This window comes from Durio zibethinus, chromosome 28 (assembly GCF_047325235.1).
Source record: "Durio zibethinus cultivar Kanyao isolate XHJ-2024 chromosome 28, ASM4732523v1, whole genome shotgun sequence".
Taxonomy (NCBI): domain Eukaryota; kingdom Viridiplantae; phylum Streptophyta; class Magnoliopsida; order Malvales; family Malvaceae; genus Durio; species Durio zibethinus.
Genome location: NC_143189.1, coordinates 9392575 through 9399977, shown reverse-complemented (window position 1 = coordinate 9399977; position 7403 = coordinate 9392575).

Here is a 7403-nt window from a genome sequence, read left to right as displayed (position 1 = left end):
GTAAAAATAACTGTAAGAAAATATTATTATAACGTAAATAAATAAATAAGTAAAGTAAAATTTTAATTAACTATTATTTTGTTACTATATAAACAAAATAGATAAAAATTAAAAAAATAGGAAACATAAAGAAGTGAAAAGAACGGTAAAATTCATATCATTTGGCATAAAATAAGTAAGAAGTGTTGTAACACACACTAAAAAAGAGTTATAACAATTTTAAATGTAATGAAATGTAAGAATAATCGTAAAAAGATATAATTGTAACATAAATAATTAAGTAAGCAATATAAAATTTTAATTAATTATTATTTTTGTAAATATATAAGAAAAATAGATAAAATTCAAAAAAACAAATAGGTAAGTGAACAAGTGAGAGGAAGTGTAAAATTCATATCATTTGACATAAAATGGATAAGAAGTATCACAACACATTAAAAAAGAGTTATGGCATTTTCTAAACTTATTGGAATATGAGAACAATAGCACGAAAATATTAATATAATATAAATAATTAAATTGACAACATAAAATTTTAATTAATTATTGTTCATGTAACTAAATAAAAAAAATTTATTAAGTAATAATAAAAAACTTTTTGTAACTTAAACATGCAAGATAAAACATAAATTCCGTATCATTGGCATCAAATGTATAAAAAGTCTCTTAACATAATAAGAAAAAATTATGATAATTCTAAATGTAACGAAAAGGAAGAAAACTGTAAGAAAATATTATTGTAATGTAAATAATTAAATCAGTAACATAAAATTTTAATTAATTGTTATTTTTATAAATATATAAAAAAAGTAATAAATGATCAAAAATTTATTAATGTAAACAAGTGAGAAGAATAATAAAACTTGTCTTATATTTGAATGCTATCATTATACCATTTTTATTCTTAAAAATTTATTAACATGAATATTCATATAATAATTTTATTTTCTACCGCGTAGTAAAAATATTTGTGTAGTTATAAAAAAAATCACATCTTGATCGAGTGGTGTTTCTAGTGATTTTTTTTTTTTTTTTATAAAAAGACACCAAATTTTGCAATCAAAGTATCTATAAAAAAATCATATAAATAAAATGGTATAATGGTAGCTTTCATTTTTATAATTTATGTTAATAAATTTCTAAGACTAGAAAGAAAAATCATACAAATAAATTTGTAAAATATATAACATAAATAACTAAAAAAATAATTTTAAGATTAAAAAGATAATATAAAATAATTGATATTTTAAAATTAAAAAAATAAAAAAATTATTAAGATGAATGCTTAAATTTGTATTAATTATTATTGTAATATTGTTATTGTTAACAATAAAGAAATAACGAAAATATTTTTTATTAAAATAATATATAACATGCAATAGTTGAATTTTTATTTTATGTTATTATTTATAAGAATAGATGAAAACAAGTATAAAGTATGTAATTTATAATTTTTTTATTTGTTAGATAAATAATTCTGTCTTTTTTCATTGTTTTTATAATTTTATAATTTTTATAATTTTTCATGAGATATCTCATGACCTTAAAATAAGGTCCATATATTGTGATCTTACTATAGACAAACCCTTGTGCTGGTCTAAATTTAAGGTCTAGGGCTTTAGTTTTTTTGTTGGTCTAAATTTGGGTTTTAATTTTTTACTACTAGTAACAAACTTTTTTTTTTGTGGGAATATTACGAGTATGTAGTAAATAAATATTAATAAAGCTTTGAAAATATTTCTATGAATAAAGTTTAGCAATGAAATAGGTCAACCCACTTAAATAAAATGTTGTGTTTGCTCGCTAAATTTTAATTTGTACAAATATCATATTTTGTGCTTTTAAATTTTTTATAATAATTACTTTAGGATTTATTTGGTGATAACAATATCTTTTATTAAAAAAACAATTCAAGTTTGAAACATTCTTTTCTTCCATTATATAGAAATGCTAAATAGTCTTTTAGCTATCGAAATACTTCTATTCATTTGATATTTAAAAAATAAATATTTGTAATTAAATATGTAAATTTGTATTTCTTAAGATAAATTATCAAGCAAATCAATTCCGTTTTTTATGTGATTTTTTTAAACAATGATAATGCACCAACCATCATGCAATTGTTTGACCACTGAACGTGTTATCTTTATATTATTTGATTTATTTATATTCTTAAAGAAACACGTTTAAAGATAGTTTAAAATTTATTCTTTTAAGATTTATTTATTATTTAATAATAATAACAAAATTATATTTTTGTCATTTATCTTTGATTTTATTTTAAAATTCTTTATCTTCATTTAAAGTCAATTTAAATTTATTTAGTTACAATTTGTTCATTATTTATAACATGATTATTTATGTATATTCATGAACATATTTCTTTAATATTCACAAATAAATTTATTTAATTAAATCAAGTTTAGGTGATTTTAACACAATTCAAGCGGTTTTCCAACGATTTGAAATGGTTTGATCCAATCTTGAATGATTTATGGTCAGTCAGATCGATTTAACATTGGTTCTATTAGGCCAATTCAAAGTTGCTCAGCTGTAACTAGTTTCGAGTCCGGTGCGCAGGCCTCAGACTGAGTCGTGAGTATTCATGCAAATCCCTTTACTTAAACGACATCATTTTGCCTTTTTTTTTTTTGTCTACAACTATATAAGCTAAAAAAATTTTTAAGACCAATTTCATCCTTTCCTTAAAAAAAAAAATTCCTTTTCTTTCAAAAATCCTCCACAGCCAACCAAAATCCAACGGTTTACAAACCTATTGGCCATCGTTACCATCGTTGTCTACCATTCACTAGTGCAATTTGCTCTCGTAAACTTGTTCCCCGCCCCTTTTTCTAAAAAATCCTCCACAACCAACCAAAATCCAATGGTTCACAAACCTGCTAGCCACTGCTATGGCCGTCATCATCTATCGTTCGCTGGTGAAGTTTGCTTTCACAAACTTGTTCCTAACCCTTTTTCTCTCTCTAATCTTAGTTTTTGTTAAAACTCGTCCTAGAACCCTAGATCTAAGCTTAAAGGTTGAGGTTTCTAACCCCTTAAACACCCATTTTTGTCGCTCCACTAGCCACTAATTCCAACTATGTTCTTTATTTGGTCATGACCTTCCTCTTCTCTAAAGATCAAGCCCCAAAATAACCTTAAACCTTAAACTTTTCTCTTTTCTTTTTTGGTATTTTTTTGTCGCTACTTCTTTTCTTCCCAAGGGATGTGGTTTTTTCTTTCTTTTTATTTTTAGATTTTATGATTTATGTGTCTGGGTGAGATGTTACGGAGGATTTGGATCTTGGTGTATGAATGACCTTCAAGTGGTTTGGGCTAATCACAGTTGTTGGTTGGTGGCTCCAGTCATTGCGAGTGCTTGTATGTAGGTGATGGTAATGATGAAATGAGGGGTCCTAATGGTTTAAGGAGTCCTATTGTTATGGCAATGATTTGGGGTTCAAAATAAGGGTGGTGTTATAGGCCATGTGTTCTTTATTCCGAAACCACGCGTTTGTACGACACCAAGACTACTCATAGTCGAGGTCAACCTTTTTCAAGTCCATTTTCCCATGGATAGCTCGATATTGATACTTCAAGCCGTATACTCATGAGCTTTTCTTGGCTCTGACCGTGTAAGGTCGCACCTCGATGGGGAAGAACCCAACTCCCATCAACTCATAAGCCCATAATTTTTAAAGTGGTTCCAAGCACCCATCTCTGTCTACAAGCATCAAGGGCCCAACAATAGACCCTTGAATTCTCATAGGTGCACTCAGTTTTGGTTCTCATAACATTATTACTTCTTGGCATGGTAAGAACCCAACACTATACCCACCCGTATTGTATGCAAGCTCTTGTGTCAAGATCCCATAGACATAACGGAGACATTGATCAGTAGCTAACCCAAAGCCTCTAGGCTCATCTCATCCCACAAAACTCATTTCTTAAGGCCTTAGCCCTTAGCCTCATTTTAGGTTGTCCACACATATGATGGACACTCAACATCATGCTTGTCCCGCCTCAGGGACTTTGGTGTGCTACCTTAGTCGTAGCACCCCTCTACTAATTGCCCATAACGATCTAATAGCCTGCCTACTTGCTAGCCCACTCATCCTTCAGTCTCGATGGTGTCCCTCTTACACAAACACCATCTTATGATCTTTTGGCTCAAGAAAAAAAATCGAAAGACATAACGAATGCTATTGCCTAACCTTATGGCTCAACATGAAGGCGTAATATGAGGCCTGCCAGACCAACCATCCCCAAGCCCACAAGCGTCAAGGGCCCGACAATCGACCCTTGAATTCTCAAAGGGGCATTTAGCCTTGGCTCTCATAACATTATTACTTCTTGGCATGGTAAAAACCCAACACTATGCCCACCCGTATTGTATGCAAGCTCTCATGTCAAGATCCCATAGGCATAACGGAGACATTGATCAGTAGCTAGCCCGAAGCCTCTAGGCTCATCTAATTCCACAAAACTCATTTCTTAAAGCCTTAGCCCTTAGCCTCATTTTAGGTTGTCCACACGCATGATGGACACTCAACATCATGCTTGTCCCGTCTCAAGGACTTTGGTGTGCTACCTCAGTCGCAGCACCCCTCTACTGATTGGTCATAAGGATTTAGCAGCCTGCCTACTTGCTAGCCCATTCATCCCTCAGTCTCGATGGTGTCCCTCTTACATAAACACCATCTTATGATCCTTTCAGCTCAAGGATAAAAAATCGAGGGATATAACGAACGCTACCACCTAACCCTATGGCTCAACATGAAAGCACGATATGAGGCTCACCAAACTAACCATCCCCAAGCCTACAAGCATCAAGGGCCCGACAATCGACCCTTGAATTCTTATAGAGGCACTTAGCCTTGGTTCTCATAACATTATTACTTCTTGGCATGGTGAGAACCCAACATTATGCCCGTCCGTATTGTATGCAAGCTCTCGTGTCAAGATCCCATAGGCATAACGGAGCATTGATCAGTAGCTAACCCGAGCACTCTAGGCTCATCTCATTCCACAAAACTCATTTCTTAAGGCCTTAGCCCTTAACCTCATTTTAGGCTGTCCACACGCATGATGGACACTCAACATCATGCTTGTCCCGTCTCAGGGACTTTGGTGTGCTACCTCAATCATAGCACTCCTCTATTGATTGGCCATAAGGATCTAGCAACCTACCTACTTGCTAGCCCACTCATTCCTCAGTCTCGATGGTGTCCCTCTTACATAAACACATCTTATGATCCTTTCCGCTCAATGAGAAAAAATCGAGGGACACATTGAACGCTACCGCCTAACCCTATGGCTCAACATGAAGGCGCGATATGAGGCCTACCACACCAACCATCCCTAAGCTTACCATGACTTGAAAAGATACTGTGTCACACTCATGACCTTATGTTGCCCGCCCACCTAGACACTACATGAGCTTAGTAGTAGCTTAATTCAGACTAGCTAGGACCCCGCTTGCCTGCTAGCCAAAAGGATGGTGAAAAGCTGACACAATCATCCTCCCATAAAGAGCGTAAGAGATTTTTTTGACCTCTTACCAAGAATCGTAAGACTATTTGAAATAGGGACATTTTTCTTTCCAGTCATCTTAGGGTCTTTCTTCAACAAACTCAAGGCCCCGTGACCTTCTTGTTAGTTATAATGATTTTCTAAATTTGCTCGTTACTCTACCAACCCACTCGAAAGTGCTCATACATGGCTTCGACAGACAGCACTTGATTGGCTAATTGGCTCCAAGGTGTCCGCCCATTACCTCGTACTTATCCGCGTGTCTTGGGCCTAAGGGCTTGCACTGCTCGCATACAATATTAGCAACATGTTCCCATGCTTAAAATGTCTGCACACAACCCTAAGACCATAATCTTGCCAACTATACCTCAATCGTTGCTCAGCTCTAAGTCAATTATGGTAGGATTGAGGCATACTAAGGCCTAACCATGACACTCTCCCTCAATTACTATATTGACGCCCTCATTGACGCTAAGACCACACCTAACTCTCTTATTGCACACAGTTGACATTTACTCATGTCTTTCACTTGTGCCTTCAATGATTGGGTCAAGATCTCGTCACATGAAACACCGTCCACAATACTTGTCCATTGCGAATACACATTCAAACGCCTATACCCTCAACATACTCAACTTGATTTGTCCTCCGACTTACACATCTCAAGGTCTTATCAACTAGTCAATTTTCACTTACTCGTTTCACTAAATTCACAGTCATGGTCCGTTAACCACCACATCTCATAAGGCTTTATCTTTGGGCTAACAACACAAACTCATCTACCTCTGTAGAATGGCTCTATGCTTGGACCCAGATACTCGGTTCGTACCTCACTAGGGCAACTACACCATATAACAAGTACACACATTAATAACTTATCTCAATACGCATGAATTATGTCCATTAGGATAAAATTTACTTTGGCCCTCATGGTTTTACTCAACACCATTTCACTATATAACAAGTACACACATTAATAACTGATCTCAATACGCATGAGTTATGTCCATCAAGACAAAATTTGCTTTGGCCCTCATGGTTTTATTCAACACCATTTCATAGGATATGCCTTTTCTGCATTTCAGTCTCAACACAATTTTCCCACTGTAAAGGCATCAAATGCCTGTACGAGCCAACACATTTCTCTAGGTAAAGCTAGACTCCCGTGCCCTTTCGCTTAGCATCTAAGAGCCTACTTGAAGGCTTTTCCCCTAGGTTAATTTTTCCCACAACATGCATCATTAGCTCAATCTCGAGCCCTCATAGTCATAGAACTGTATTCGCATCTCGATAGCTCTCTTTAAGCTTCGCACCGTCTCAATTTCACGTTATCATGCCCACACTTGGGGTCACATTAATCCCACCGTTGAGTCAAACTAGGCTCTGATACTAAAATGTCACGATCCGCACGTTTTTTACTTCAAATCACGCGTCTGTGAGGCACTAAGACTACTCATAGTCGAGGTCAGTCTTTCTCAAATCCATTTTTCCATGGATAGCTCGATATTGATCATTCAAGCTGCATACTTATGAGCCTTTCCTGGCTTTAACCCCGTAGGGTCACACTTCGATGTGGAGGAACCTAACTCCAATCAACTCATAAGGCCATGATTCTCAAGGTGGTTCTAAGCACCTATCTCTACCCACAAGCATCAAAGTCTCGAGCAAAGACTTTCAAATTCTCATAGAGACTTCAGCCTCGGTTCTCATAACATTATTACTTTTGGCATGGTGAGAACCCAACACCATGCCTACCCGCATCATACATAAACTCCCATGCCAAGATCCTGCAGGTACAACATAGGTACTGGTCAGTAGTCAGCTTTGAGCCTCTAGGTTCATCTCGTCCCACAAAACTCATTTCTTAAGGC